The 15,482-nt window shown below is 38.3% G+C and overlaps 1 protein-coding gene across 2 annotated transcripts in view; it reads right to left on the bottom strand.

Moving 5' to 3' along the window:
- hdac5 (histone deacetylase 5) overlaps positions 1 to 14,270 on the bottom strand; it is a 113,221-nt gene extending 98,951 nt beyond the window's left edge. Inside the window, exons 1-2 of one of the 2 annotated variants that reach the window (XM_008414989.2) lie at positions 13,965 to 14,270; positions 13,041 to 13,131 (exon numbers count right to left, since the gene is read on the bottom strand). The gene's annotated coding sequence lies outside the window, so the exon portion shown is untranslated. The remainder of the gene's footprint in view (positions 1 to 13,040; positions 13,132 to 13,964) is intronic. The other variant, XM_008414990.2, reaches the window with a different exon arrangement.
- Between the last annotated feature and the right edge of the window lie 1,212 nt (positions 14,271 to 15,482).

The raw sequence follows: 15,482 nt of genomic DNA, 5'->3' as shown, positions 1-15,482 counted from the left end.
TGAAACTTTCTATAAAAGGCTGGGTTTGAGGTGGGCCTCCTTCTTAAGAAGTGTCAAAATGGCCGCTACAGGGACACACCCAAAAGGTAACAAACAAACAAATTACATACACACTTTCCATCTTATTGCTTCATAACAAACGGTCTACTGAAAAAATAGTTTCCCTAGTTATTACATACTACAACTCAAGTAATCCATGACACACATACAGTGCCTCCTGCAATAAATATGAATTACAACAAATATCTACTTTTAAGTAGGAGTTATGGTTAGATATTTTACATGTATCTACAATCTAATAATGCAAGTCTAGTTCCAAATTTTGGAGATAAATTGCAATTAACTATTTTTATACAAATCATTCTTGATTTCACTCACAGCATATCTCAGAAAATATACAAAGAAATTGGACTGATATGTATGCAAATGTTTGATATGTATACAAACAAATTTAACTTGGTAGATTTCAGCACTGAACCCTGAACATAACTTTTTTGTGATTTATGTGTGATTTATTGCAAAATTATAAATTGCAAAACAAGATGTACCCTGAAGCTTACTGGAGATCCCCCTGGTCCTCTGGCTCCACCTACTGCTAAAGTAATGATATGGTGAAGAGGAAGAATTCATGGAAAATTGACAAGCATTGACATCCTGAAAATAAATGTACATCCTCCTTGAGTATATTAAAACACACACAGAGAGCCTAAGGTTTTTCTATCGGGATCATCATGTCACCTTGATCCAGTATTTGCAGACATTTTATTGTAGTTAACTTACTCTGACTTGGTGTACACATTAACAGTCTCCTGCTCTGCATGCTAACTGTGCTGCCTTTATAGCAATAAACTGTCTTTTTAACATTTTTCTCATTAAATAAAGTTACATTTTTAGTTTAAATTTATTTTCCATAAAGTATTTTTGACAAACTGCAAATAGAATTGTTGGCATCATTGACAACAAAATTTGAGATTTCAAACATATAACAGTCCACATTTTATATTTTGTCAATCATGAACAGTCCGAGAAAAAACTGTAACAATGGGCAAAGTGACAGCCATTCACCCTTTTCACACAAGTTTATATAACGCGGGGTCTGCAGCCTGGCTCTTTGGACCGTGAAGGTTGCAGACCCCTGATCTATACTTTCAATTATATAATGCTGATTAGACACCTCAGTAACTCGACAAATAAACAAATAGTTTTTTTACATTCTAATTCCAATGTTACAACAGAAATTCTGAATGTATCTCATAACACTGATTTACAGATGGTCACATTTACCTAAACAAAGGTTAATACTAACAACTGTTTGTTTTGGGGCTTTATCAGAGTTTCTTCAATTGTTTGAGCAATTTTTATATAACATATGGGGCACTTGACAAAGATTTACCAAGTTGGGATATGTTATCTGTATATAACATAAAATCAAAATTCCAGAACAAAGGACAAATAATAAGTCTTTTTAATAGATGTAAAACTCTCAAGGGTTAAGGTCAATCTAATGTTCATTGACAGGCTGTCCCAGAGTCTAGAAACCCCAAAAGCTCTGTCACATTTCAGTCTTCAACCTAGGTTTTTGGTGCTTTGACCAGTAGCTGGTTACCAGGCCTGAGCATTCTGGCTGGATTATACAAATTCAACAATTTGGACACATACTGTGGCATTTAAAAACTGACAATGTTTTAAAATCAGCCCTATAGTACAAGAAGCTAGTGAAGTCAAGCCAGTATTGGTGATATGTGATAATGTTCTCGCTTACAGATGAGATGCTGGGTTGCAACTTTTTGAACTAGTTGCAGAGAATATTTTTTTGTCAATCCCATAGTAGTACAAAAAACCAGATGCGATTACACATAGGGGCATTAATCACTCTCTCCAGATCCTTGAGAAGGAGATAACCTTTGACCTTGGCAATAAGTCTGAGTCGGTAAAAGCTTGACTTGATGACTGAGCTTACCTGCTTATCCAGCGTAATATCTCTGTCAAATATCACGCCGATGCTCTTGACAGATAAGTGGATAAAAGTGGATTACAGACCTAGGAGACCAGAGTGATCATAAATATGGCTGTATCTGAACAGAATGATGTGTTTTGTTATCATTTATATGTTAAGAATTACATGTCATCTAGGTTTGAATCTCACTCAAGCAGTCCAGCAAAGTTGAATGAACAACATCCATCATCAACTATACTATGGTTATTAACAATCACCCTGAGTGAAGCACTGGATCCAAGATGGAACCTTGGAGCACTTCAAAAAGAAACTGGAATTGTAGCTATGGAGAAATCAACTAAGTGGTTTAGTAAGAGTCAGTCCATCAAAGAGCTGTGCCTATTATCCCTACTCTCAAGCTACCTTTATGATTTATTTTGTATCTGTAAGTACAATAACTTACAATAATGTTGACCAAGTATGTTCCACTGTGTCAGAAGGGACACATTATTTATTTATTTTAGAACACATTCAAATCCCTGGTCACTGTATGCTGTGTTTTGTGTTGCAATAGTTCTGAATATAATCTGCTGCCCAACTGCTCAATTAGCCTAATGACCTAATGACATGACACCCAAACTCATGTTAGGAAGCATCTTTTTTTCTCCTACCACTGCTAAAGTACCCAGAACTGGGAATCAGTCCTCTTTCTACTTCTCTACCACCTCCTCTTCCTCTTCACACCAGCATTTCCCAAAATACCTGCTCCCGCCCCCCCATTCTGCAGAAGAGCAGGAAGTGCTGCCTGGCAACTGGGGGTCTGGCTGCCATGGTAACACTTCACCTGAACACCTCCTCCCTAAACAAACAGCAAGTGTGAGCAACAGAGACCGGGAGGGAGCAGAGGATTTAGAGGTAATTTGCCTGCTGGTCCTCCTGTTTTCGGAGAGGCACAAATCTTATGTAACGTCAGCCCCTCTGTATATGTCCATCTTAAGATGCCAACAAAATACGCAACATACACGTAGGCCTACTGCTCTCCAAACACACATACACATGCACACGCACGCACGCACACGCACGCACACACACACACACACGCACACACACACACACACAGCTGTTCTAGCTGTTCTTACATAAGTGATCCCAGAATTCATTTTACTCATTGGGAACACAATTAAGTGACTATTTTATAAGTAATTAAAACCCAGAATTCAATCTCTCAGAAATTAGGTATTTTTTAATACAAAAATGTATGTTATGGTCATATTATTGCTTAGACAATTATGGGTAAGTCTAATGATTTGACAGTTGTCCACACTGTAACAAACGCTGTAAAAACATTATGAAAATACAGTAAAGTGGCTGGGTTTTGAAAATACAGCTATTTACTGTGATCTGAAATGTGAATGGAAAGTATATGGAATGTGATTGGACCGCTGGATCTGTAAATTTTATATGTACAGTTGCATTGTGGAATGCTTACCAGCTGGAGGTGAATGTTCACGGGCTAGAGGGCCCTCTAGCCATTCATGGGTCATTGTTTACCCGGTGAAACAATGACTTTCACCGGGTAATTACTTGTTAAAAAAGATTGTATTGCAGTTTTGCAGTTTGGTGTTTAAGGATGACAATATATTTTACATCGCTATATTGAGCTACTCTCGCTTCTATAACGTTGTTGGGTAAAGCTAATTTCGGTTGTTTCTCAGCTAGAATTATGTGCAAACACAAGTGCCTTTTAGCTCAGTTTTGATAATATTTTTCACCCAGAAAATGCAGATGGCTATATTCTGGTCTTTCTTATTTATATAATGTCACCAACTGTGCGTGATGCATTTTGTGTGCAGAGGAACAAACATTATCCACATTTTGACTGATCTGAATCTCACATCGAGTCCTGGTTCCCCTACTGTCTGCCTGTTTGCCACTCCTCCAAGCCAGTTTCCAACTGCCCAAAAGAAGCATTTCCTTGATGAATATCTGGATTTCAAGCAAGTGTTCAGTACATCCAAAGCTCTCTCTCTGCTTCCCCATTGATTGTATGACTGTGCCATAGATCTTCTCCATGGTGTCCTGTTGCCATCCAGTCGTCTCTTAAATCTGTCCTATACAAAATATGAGACCATGAAAAAGTACATCCATTAATCTATGAATACAGGTATTATCTACTACTTATCTTCACTTCTGGGAGCAGGCTTCCTTTTGTTGGTAAAAATTGGGTTCCTTGAGAACTGTGTTGATCACAGGGAGCTCAACCAGATAACAATTAAAAATAAACCCCTCTTACTTCATCTTCTCTCCTTTTGAACCGGTCCATGATGCCACCATCTTCTCCAAGGTCAATCTACACAACGCCTATCATTTAGTGCACATATGTCAGGGAGCTGAGTGGAAGACTGCCTTTCAGACCCCACTGTGTGAAATGCACCTGTAGTTTTTCCAAATCTCATTAACGATGTCCTCTGTGACTTTCTCTATCAGTTTGTTTTTGTTTACCTTGATGACATTTTGATCTTCTAGAAACCACAAGRAATACCGCAGGAAACATGCCCACCTCGTCCTTTAATGCCTCTTGAAAAACAGATTATCTGAAAGCAGAAAAATGTGAGTTCCACAAACTATCTTTTTGGGCTAAATTTGTGAGAGCAAACAGGCATGCACAAACAAAAGCTTTTCAGGACTGGCTGGATTGGCCCATTTCCAACAACCATAAACAATTGCAATGTTTTCTAGGATTTGCTAAGTTCTACCACCGTTTAATTAGGAACTACAGCCAAACAGAAGTGCCCCTTTCTTACATCTCTCACTTCAACCAAGATCACCTTCATCTGGACCCTGGATCCCAACAAAGCCTTCCTTGAACTCAAAAAGAGATTCTCCAAAGCGCCAGTCCTTGTTCAGCCTGACCCCCACCTTAGGTTTATTTTTGAGGTGGATGATTCTGACTTGGCGGTTGAAGCTGTGCTGTCACAAAGATCTCCTGTTTATAACTAAATAACTGATAACTTATGGTATATTGAACAAAAATATAAATGCCCCATGTTAAATATTGCCATGTAGCGTTAACAACTGTAAATGACCATTTACTGACATTTTATTGTACAAAAATAAGATTTCTCTTGATTTGTGTATAATTTTTAATCCAACTTGGTGTCACTGAGCATTCTCAGTGAGTTGTTTTTTTACTCAGTGCATGGGTGGGGCATGTCCAATGGGTGATCAGACAAAATGAACAGCTGGACAATCCTTGGACTGGGGACAATAAAAGGCCACCCCTAAATGTCAAATTTTGTCACAAGTCATAATGCCTCAGATGTTGCAAGTAATGCAGGAGTGTGACATTGGCAAGTTGGATGCAGGGATGTCCACCAGAGCAGTAGCTGCATGGCCCAATGTCCATTATTGGACTTATAGGCCATTTAAGAGTTTATCTTCAACAGACTGGCATGACTGCAAATTGTTCAGTGTACATCCTTGTGCTTTTTTTCTCACCGTCTTTCTCTCACAGAAAGCAAAGTGATTGTTAACTTCTCTTAAGACTCCGAGGATAAAACCCTGCTCTTGTCCTTCCACCCATCTGTTCTGTTGGAGTTGTCACATGGGAAATCACAGGTATCATCACTGAAGCTCAACAGAATGAACCTGATCCTGGTACTGGCCTCCCTAACAAGATCTACTTACCCTCCTGCATCTGTGCCCGAGTCATTCATCGGGTTCACTCGGTAAAATTCTCCTTCCATCCTGAAATCAGCCAAGCCATCGCCCTCACCAACTGGAAGTTCTGGTGGTCATCCATACATAAAGATGACAAAGAATATGTCCCTTGCTTGTCACATCTGCGACCGCAATAAAACCGGCAATCAACCATTTTCTGGACTCCTTAAACCTCTCTCCATTCCCAAACAACCTTGGTCTCATATTACCATTTTGACTTTGTTACTGGATTACCACCATTCAAAGGTATGATCACCAGTCTGACCAACACTGATTCAATCAATCAATCAATCAATCAATCAATCAATCAATCAATCAATCAATCAATCAATCAATCAATCAATCAATCAATCAATCATTCAATCCTCTTTATTTAGACACAATTATGGCCCATAAACAGACCAAACAAGAACAATAAAAAGAAGAAAAATAAAAAATATATAATGAAATAATCAATCACTGACATATAAATTAATGCGCCAGTGATTCCACAAACTGGAGAAGAATCTCACTGAGCTTTGAATAGGATTGGTCAAAGTCTGAATGATGCTGTTTGCAGAGTCTGTTAATTTACACATATATCTGTGCATAATGTTTCGAAGGTTGGTACATTGGCACTCACAAACATCTGACTGGCACTACTCCATCGCGGCACCCTAAGCAGCATCCTCATGCCATCATTATAAGCGACCTGAAATGTATTCATACTGCTTTTCCTTTAACCCCGCCACAGGTGGGCTGTATACATTGGAGTACAGTATGCTTTAAAAAGTGCAATTTTGACAGATGCTGAGCACATGGAGAACTTCCAAAGAAGAATATTAGCTTGTACATATTGAGTACAACGCTGCCCGTAAATGTCTTTATCATCAGACAGGTCAGCGGTGATGTAATGTCCCTAATATTTGACCTCATCAGTGACCTGGAGGATGCTGCCAGACAGGGTGAAGTCAGGAAAAGATAATTTACTGTCTTCTTTGTCTTGACAATCATGCTGTTGCTCTTTTTTGCATTGTATTTAATGTCATGCTGTAACCCATACTGAGAGCATACCTCCTGTTGTCCTCATTTTCTGTGTATAGGGAAAACACATTCAAATCTCGGTCATTTTGACCCGAGGACAACAGGAGGGTGAACAGTTGCTGCAGACCAGCACTATATGGACAGAATATCATAAGATCGTCAGCGTACATCAGGTGGTTGATTACCAACCCAACAGCCAGTCCTACATTGATTCAGCAGCTTAGATAAATCATCCATATACAGGTTAAAAAGGCAAGGAGATAAAATGCTGCCTTGTCACACACCATTACCCACATAAAAAGAAGATGATGTAGAATTTCCCCATTTTACAGACATATTCTAGTGAGCATACCAATGCACTATTATTCTTAATAAATATTTTGGAACTCCTCTCTCATGCAATTTATGAAACAATTTGTCATGATTAACATGATAAAATGCTTTTGAAGCATCTATAAAACATAAAAACTGTGGTATTATGTCTCTTGTCTAAATCTCAAATTTCCTTAAGAGCAAAAATGCACATATCGGTGCCAAGATTGTTTTTCCAAAGCCTGCCAAATTGTTCCCTTCTGAAAATCTTCCACTGCCTTCAAACTGCTCAACTCCTGGTCAAACATGTTCCATCTCCGCAGCATTCTCTAAGACATACTGTCCGATCATGGCCCCCAGTTCATCTCTCAAGCCTGGAAACAGCTCTGCAAAGCCTTCAACACCAAGGGCAGTCTTGCTTCCAGTTTCCATCCGCAACTCAATGGTCAAACTGAACACATGAGCCAAGAATTAGAATCCACCTTGCGTTGCCTCACCGCCACAAGTCCTTATGACTGGGTTGATTATCAACCACTGGTTTTTCCCAGTTTGAAGTCTCCGTAGGTTACCAGTCTCCTCTGTTCCCTTCTGATGAGCAAGAAATTTCAGTCACTTCTGTACTCCACCTGGTGGCGACTGTTGATGGGGTTGATGTAAGGAATTTGATTTGTGATGTCCTTGTGTGGTGTTAGGTTTATCAGAAACCACTTGAGGATGTCATGGAGCACCTAGGCTCATTTAATGTCCAGCAGGTGTGCTCCGGCATGTGCATTCCATCAAGATTATCAGCAGATTGGATAAGAAGAGCTGGATCCCAGACATTCGACACCTGAGTGTTAGCCCTATGTGGTTTCTATGCTCACCTGGGTTACATGCCTAAGCTCTCCTGGATTCCCTCGCTCATACCTTCAAACAAACATAGCTTTTTCGCCCATCTGAATGTTGAATGAATTGTGTGTGTTCCTGCTGTGGGCTGAACACACACACACTACACAATCACACCTGATATACCTACGATTTTTTATCGTCGTGTGGTTTCTCAGGTTTTGAAAATCGGCAGACAATTTTAAAATCTTGCTGTGTGAACCAGACATAAACAGCATTCCACATTCTTAAATGTCAACTAAAAATCCAAATAGTATTTGACTGAACAAATAAAAAGCTAACCCCAAAACGCTGATATTTAAAGTTTGCAAGCACAGGGACAGTGTTGCTGACTTTTTTTTTTTTTATCCCAATATCAAAGCATTTCAAAATTCTCTATAATTATGCCAGTCACAGTATGTTGGAGTAACTTTGGTTAATGAAGTGGCATTGCTTGTTTTGGGGAGTTATTCCTTCTGGTTTTGGATGTTGTGCAGCTTGAAGAATTTTTGTTTCTACTTTTACTTTGAGACAGTTATGTTGTGTGAATGTGACAACAAAGATGTTTTGCAAACAGAAGCAGCTGATAGGCTTATCAAAAGCTCAAATAATACCTAAACTTTGACTCTAATTTTCAGAGGAATTGAAAAGGAGACTTCATGGATAGCTGGACAAAAGAAAAGAGAGAGGACAATGTCATTATGGTCATCAATCATAATGGGCAAAGAACATATCGTGACTCCACCTCTCTGCTCAGTTACTGACCCAGAAGGCCATACAGATTTATAAAGGAGCGGCAAAAGCACTGCTTTTGGTGAAGAGATGATTACCCAAATACCGTCTTTGGAGGTAGTTAGATGATATGAGACATTTTATATCCCGGTAGGGTAAATGAAGTATTTTGTACTGAAAAATGCACTTCTTACACTGGCTTCAGAACAAAGAAGATTTTGGTTAAGATGCATAAATTGTGCCATCAAACTTCCTGCTCTTCAAAACGCTTTAATCCAGTTGAAGGTTACATGTGTACAGAATTGCATCAAAAATGATTCCTACCTGTAACAAAGATGTTGCAGTGATGATGCTACCAGATTTTTAAGAATTCAAATATTGTGACAATTACAGTTGTCTTTGAAGATTTATTTGTATTCACCAAATAGCCATCAATCATGAGCAGCCTAGCAGCTAACTGTACCAAAAGATCTGACAATATCTGACAAATCTGCAATAATGCAGAGATATATATATATATATATATATATATATATATATATATATATATATATATATATATATATATATATATATATACCCTATATATAGGGTTTATGCCTTACTTAGTTCAATGACAAATTGTTCTCTAAAGTGTTGATGTGCACAACTAGGTGCTTTGGCTGGGACATAAATTTCTTCGTCACATCATTTAATAAAGGTCAGTACAGTAGTTAAATTTTGTTAACCTTTGTTATCCGCTACTTGCGAAAACACAAGAAATGCTGTCATTGCTGAGTACATCATACCAAATGCTAAGAAGACAAACAGTTATACATCTGTTCATTTATATAGCAGATAATGGCCAATGAAAGAGTAAACTTTTGATAATATCTCTTGTCATATGCCATTGTTCATTCCACTAGTATTATCTTTAAGTCTGAAATTTATTTACGGATGATCCCACTGAGACACAGGTTCATTCTGAAGTAATACCAGTAATAGGGTTTAGCAGACACAAAAATATGGGTTGATACCAATATTAACATTATTGTTATGGCGACTTCCTGGTATTTAATGAAATCATATATATTTATGACGTCATAAAATGACCACACCATTGACATATTGCTTCTCTGCTACAGTTAAACACAACCCTAAAAGCTGCCGTGTGTACGTTTTGTAAAAAAACTTTTTTTTTACACATTTGTTGAAACATATATGTTGTAAGACAGTATAAGACACTGTCCTCTGCATCCTCCCAGTGCTACTATTGTCAACTGAAGAAAAGCACCTCTCCTGGTCAGAAACAGCTAATCAGAACCAGGAGAAGGGTCTTAGCAGTGTCAATCAACCTCATGTACGTACTGCTCCATGTGCTGATGGTGGAGAAACAACTTACTGTTACAGTGGATGACAGTGCTTATCCACTGTCATCAGTGTCCAGGCTAACTAGTTTGAACATTCACAACAAAATCAGCTGTTGTGTAGCAGAGAGCAAGAGTGAGGCTGTGAGCAGCGCGTACACAGCCATAATTGGTTGTTTCTGACAAGGAGCAGTGCATTTCTGTAGTTAGTTCTGGAAGCACTGGGAAAAGAGAGAAGAGCTCAATTTTCTTTCACAGAATATCTTTACAGATTATCTGTCAAAAAATCTGTCAAGACAGTGACAGTTTTAACAAATATGTGAAAAACATATATTTTTTATAATAGTTACATTCCCCAGCTTTAATCTTGTGGTACATTATTATTGTCGTCTCTTTATTAAACAAATTAACACATGACCAACCCTTTCCTCCTCCAGAAACACAAAACAATAACAAGATGGAAATCAACATTGATTGTTAATATGGACCCAGTTTTACTAACTGGAAACATACTGATATGTTAAAAAATTACTAAAATTGGCAGTCACCAATGTTGATGCTGATATATCAGACATCACTAACTACCTAGCAAACTAATAAAATCATGTATTTGCAATACTATTACTCAATATTCAATTAAATTTTGTTTACATTGTGCCAATTCACAACAAATGTCATCACACGGAATTTTACAAAAACATAATTTCAGTCCACACATACATATATTCTAATTCAGCCTAGCTGTCACACAGTAGGAAGGGTAAAAGCACATGTGGGATCAGTGTGAGCCCCACTGGGACGTGCATGGGGTAAACTTGTGGGGTCTAAAGGTTTGTGTCTTTTAAGATGAAAGGAGGGTAAAACAGTCAGACCAGGAAAAGAAAAATGTAATCTGCAAAGTATGTGGAAGAGAGGAAAAACAAGCAATTTGTTTTACCACCTTAAACAAAGTATGGACTTGAATACCAGAAATTCCAAGCGACACTGCTGACTACAAGTTCCAGTCACAACACTGGGAAGAAAAGGTGTGATAGCTTTAAAGTTATTGTATATTTTTTACTTATTTATTTAAGTTTGATTTAACCAGGTAGTTATCATTGAGATTAAGTTGCTGCCTGTCATTGCCAATGTTTTTTTTTTTTTTGCATTTAGAAATGCAAAAAAAAAAAAAAGCTGGAAAGTGTATTTTCTGCAGCACTCTGTTCAAGTTCTCCTTGTCTTCAGACAAAGAACTGCACAAGTCATGATGAACAAACCAAACAAGCCATTGAATGCTTCAGGTAAAAAGAGGTTCAGTTTGATATTTTTACTAATGATGGGAATAAAAGTTTAATGTACAGATAGATGTTGATGATGTGTAACATTTTGTTTTAAAATGTCATGTTTTATGTTAGATGGTATAAAAAGTGGTGTTAAATAATTATGAGAAAAAAAACCTGTGAACCACTGGAGATAAGCACCAGCACATCTCACAACCCCACTAGGTTTAAGCATGTCTTGATCGGATCGATGGAGGTTAAAAAGTTTGGTAGCACTTTATTAGCACTGCCAACTTTTTATATGACACTTTAATGCAAAGTTGGCACTTTTAATGGACTTTCAATGCAACTTTTAGAGCAACTTTGCATTAAAAGTGTCATTATTTACCGAATGTCACTTCATGACAACTGTCATAAACATTCATAAAGACTCCTTCATATTCCTGACAGATGTTATGTCATATTTATGACAGTGTCATGTCAGTCTTATGTACACCCTGTCAAATAAAGTGTTACCAAAAGTTTCTATCTAGGGACCTGCTCTCTGCGGGGAGAGAAGAATTAGTATGATTAAATCAAAAACAAAGATTGTAGAAAAAAATACAAGAACTAGCATACCAAGAAATATGGAAAAACCAACAAGAAATAATCAAGACTGAAATGAAATCAAACTAAAAGCCCAAACACCAGTGGGCCATAACAGAAGGACAGTAAAAGTCTGTCCACAGGGCTAAATATGTTATCTTCAGCAGAGTTTCTCCACAAATTTCCTGGCTTACCAAATATTACATCAAAACTGTCCTTTGCCATTCCAATATTGTACACATTTGTGTCCAAATATGATTACAATTCAATGTATTGTGTAGCTGAAGTACAATAACAGATATTTTATCTTGATAGTTCTTTGCCATTGCAACACAGTGATAGTACAATAGGTAGAAAATATGCTACAGGGGTAGCTTAGGAAGTCTTTTGCTCAATTGAAGCTAATTTAACTTTAGAATTGTTGTCCTTCACGAAGGTGAACCAGGTTTTAAATCTTTTTGCAGTCACTGATAGATTTTCTTTTAGAATTGTCCTCTGTGCCTAGCATGTTGCTGCTACTATTATGTTTCATCTTGGTGATGGAGTGTTTAGGTTGATGTTCAGGATTTACACTGAGACTGATTTACACAGTGGTGGACTCTAGCTATCCACTACGTGACCTCTGAATACTGTTGATGGCATTGAATTTTAAATAGGGGTATTAAAGTAAAACTATGTATCATATGGTTCCATATCACATTATGTACTACTATGTCTGGGTTTATTACTTGTCCCATTAAAATACTGTATATTCAATTTTGAATATATATATTCACAGATATTCATGTGTACATCAGGGGCAGATATTTTTGTAAGGGATTTAATACAAAGCACAGTCAATTAAATGAATTTGGACATTTCAATTTTTTTATATATCAGAATTAGCTTTATTGGCCAATAAAGCTAATTACACACTCAAAGCACACAAACATTAAATGGAACTATATAAGCTTTAGAGGAAATAAAAGACAGAAACAATATGCGCATATTTGTACATATTACATCATTATGAAAAGAATAATAGATATTATTTTTCTGTTTTATCCACAATTTCCTCTCTTTTTCTACATTCACTCCAACCCATTAATTTTATTTTTAAGCAGTTATGAGGCACTGTGATAAAACACAAAATTGCTGTTGTTAAAGTTAGTCAGTGAGTTGTTGCTAGTTTACCAATGAATGCTAAATAATTATATCATTATTATAACAAATAATAATAAAGTATTAACTATGTAATGTAATGAGTCAGCTGATGCCACCAACCTTGCTTAGCTGGCTGTGAGAGGTTGAGTGAAGAATGCCCTTCCTTGGCCTACATCCCCCAGAATGCAGTGTGGGTCTGGATCACAGTTCACTGAAATTAGAACATTCTATTGGACATATTTTCTAGTTATATTGATCACGTGTCTATTGCAATATACATTATCAATTTATTAACAATGGTTTCAGAAATTGGGATTTCTATCTTTAGAGCCCTGCGACAGACTGGCGACCTGTCCAGGGTGACCCGCCTCTCGCCCAGAACATTAGCTGGAGATGGGCACCAGCACCTCCTGACCCACTGAGGGACAAGGGTGTAAAGAAAATGGATGGATGGATGAATCTTTAGAGTCAGTGAAACAACCTGGAAACAGGCTTTAAGTATAGTATTAAAACCTTGTGCTTCTGTGTTAGATTCTTAGGCACCTCATTCATACATGCATGTGTAACCTGCACTGCATGTATGAGCCACCAGAACATTCTGCACATCCTACTGGGAGACAGTGTGTTAGTGACTAGAGACTGTGATCGATTACATGTTGGCTTATAATCAGCTCTAAGCCATCAAAAGAGTTCATTGCTGCCATCTGTTTAGCTTCTACTGTAGATTCTGGTGGTTAACCTTTGGCTGTCAGTTGTTAGATGTATTATAGTTAGCTGGTAAGTTCCCAGAGCGTGTTGCAACAGCAAACACCTGTACTGTTACCTGGTTAATAGCTGGTTAGTTACTAGATCTGCCAAGTAAAAGCTTCTGTCCTTTAGCTAGCTGTAGCATTTCTGTGCACGCCAACACATTTAGTCTGTAGTCGCAGCCAAAAATGTCATTGCTTCCAACAGTAGTCAGAACAAACATTTAACTAGCGAACCATATCGTTGAACGGCCACACGCATTCACGCTTCCACTCCCTCTTGGAGACGGAACAGTACCGTGAGTTTCGGCGGAGCTCAGGTCGCTTCCTATCGGATGCGGTGACCGCCGAGGTTCGGTGCGCGTCCCCAGCCCCCCAACTCCCTTCGCCACCGCAGAATCCTGTGTTCCTTAAGGTGGCCACGGAAAGGTGTAAAGCTAGCGGGCAGGATGCGTTTAACCTCCTACCATTTCACCTCCTCCATATTTACAGTCTTCGTTCGTTCTGCCTCGCGCTCCCCCACCAACAACAACATTATTGACGTCCACCCCCTGCCACGTGACCAGCCTGCTGGGGCTAAAAATAGACTCGGTGCAAACTAGTGGAGGAAGACAGACAGACAGACAGACAGACGAGGCAGAGACAGACAGACAGACAGACAGACGAGGCAGAGACAGACAGACAGACAGACAGAGGCGGATTTAGTCAGATAGTGGCTCGAATCACAACAGAGGCATGTGACTGACCAACTCCATAGTAATTCAATATTTTCAGCATTTTTGTCTCAGATCTACTCAATTCATTGTTGCTTATTGCTGGAAGCACAGCTTTGCATCTACATTTTATTTTCTGAAGATCCATTTCTGCTCTTGTCTCAAAGCATTGAGATCCATCCATCCATTTTCTTACACCCTTGTCCCTATCGGGGTCCGGAGGGGGGCTGGTGCCCATCTCCAGCGAGACAGCATTGAGGTCCATAGCTGCTAACTTTTTCACATTGACATTTTTTTAAACTGTTACTGTCGTGATTGTAACAGTAACCTTCTCCCAGTGGTCCCAGTATTAACTGTTGAAATCAGAGCCAGGAGACTCTAAGTGCAGTAAATGTAGCGTGTGTTTGCTTTCACATCATCCATCTTGCTCTCTGCATCTTCTCAACAGTAGAACCTGCTCTGAATGCTCAGGGTGGTTAACATGGCCACCCACCGATGACGGTGGATAAAGTTTTCCTGTAATGATGAGCTGTCACCAGTAGCACCATGACTACGGCTATAAGCTTGATTGAAAGAGCTCAGACTGATTAGTTGTTTCTGACTGGGAGGGATTTATTTCTACAGATTGCAGTAGTATCTCAGGGAGGAGTTTGAGGAGCTTGACTTTTATTTATTTATTTACAGATTATTGTATCATACCACACTATATCTCTATATAATGACACAGTGACAGTTTTAATATGTATGCACTCTAAAATTTGACAAGTTGAGCTCACTTGAAAAAATATTGGAAACCGATTGCCTTGGAATCAGCAACAAAGCACTTTGTATTGCCTTGTTGCTGAAAATGAGCTATATAAAAAAATACCTTCACCTTTACCTTGAAAAAAATCAAAGTAACTATAAGTTTTACATTTTGTTTACACTGAGCAGGTATGTACCTGCTCAGTGTACTTGAGACCTTGTTGAATGAACTTAATTATCTGAAGTTAATTTAGTTGAGCAATTTAGCTTAGTGAAGGGAGGAAGTGATGTCACAGGTCATGGACACAGAAGTCAAATAAATAAAATGTAAAAAACTTATATACTCTCTCTCTTTATAT

Source organism: Poecilia reticulata, linkage group LG8 (assembly GCF_000633615.1).
Source record: "Poecilia reticulata strain Guanapo linkage group LG8, Guppy_female_1.0+MT, whole genome shotgun sequence".
Classification (NCBI taxonomy): Eukaryota; Metazoa; Chordata; class Actinopteri; order Cyprinodontiformes; family Poeciliidae; genus Poecilia; species Poecilia reticulata.
The sequence above is the reverse complement of the archived record's forward strand: the minus strand, read 5'-3'. Positions and strand labels throughout refer to the sequence as shown.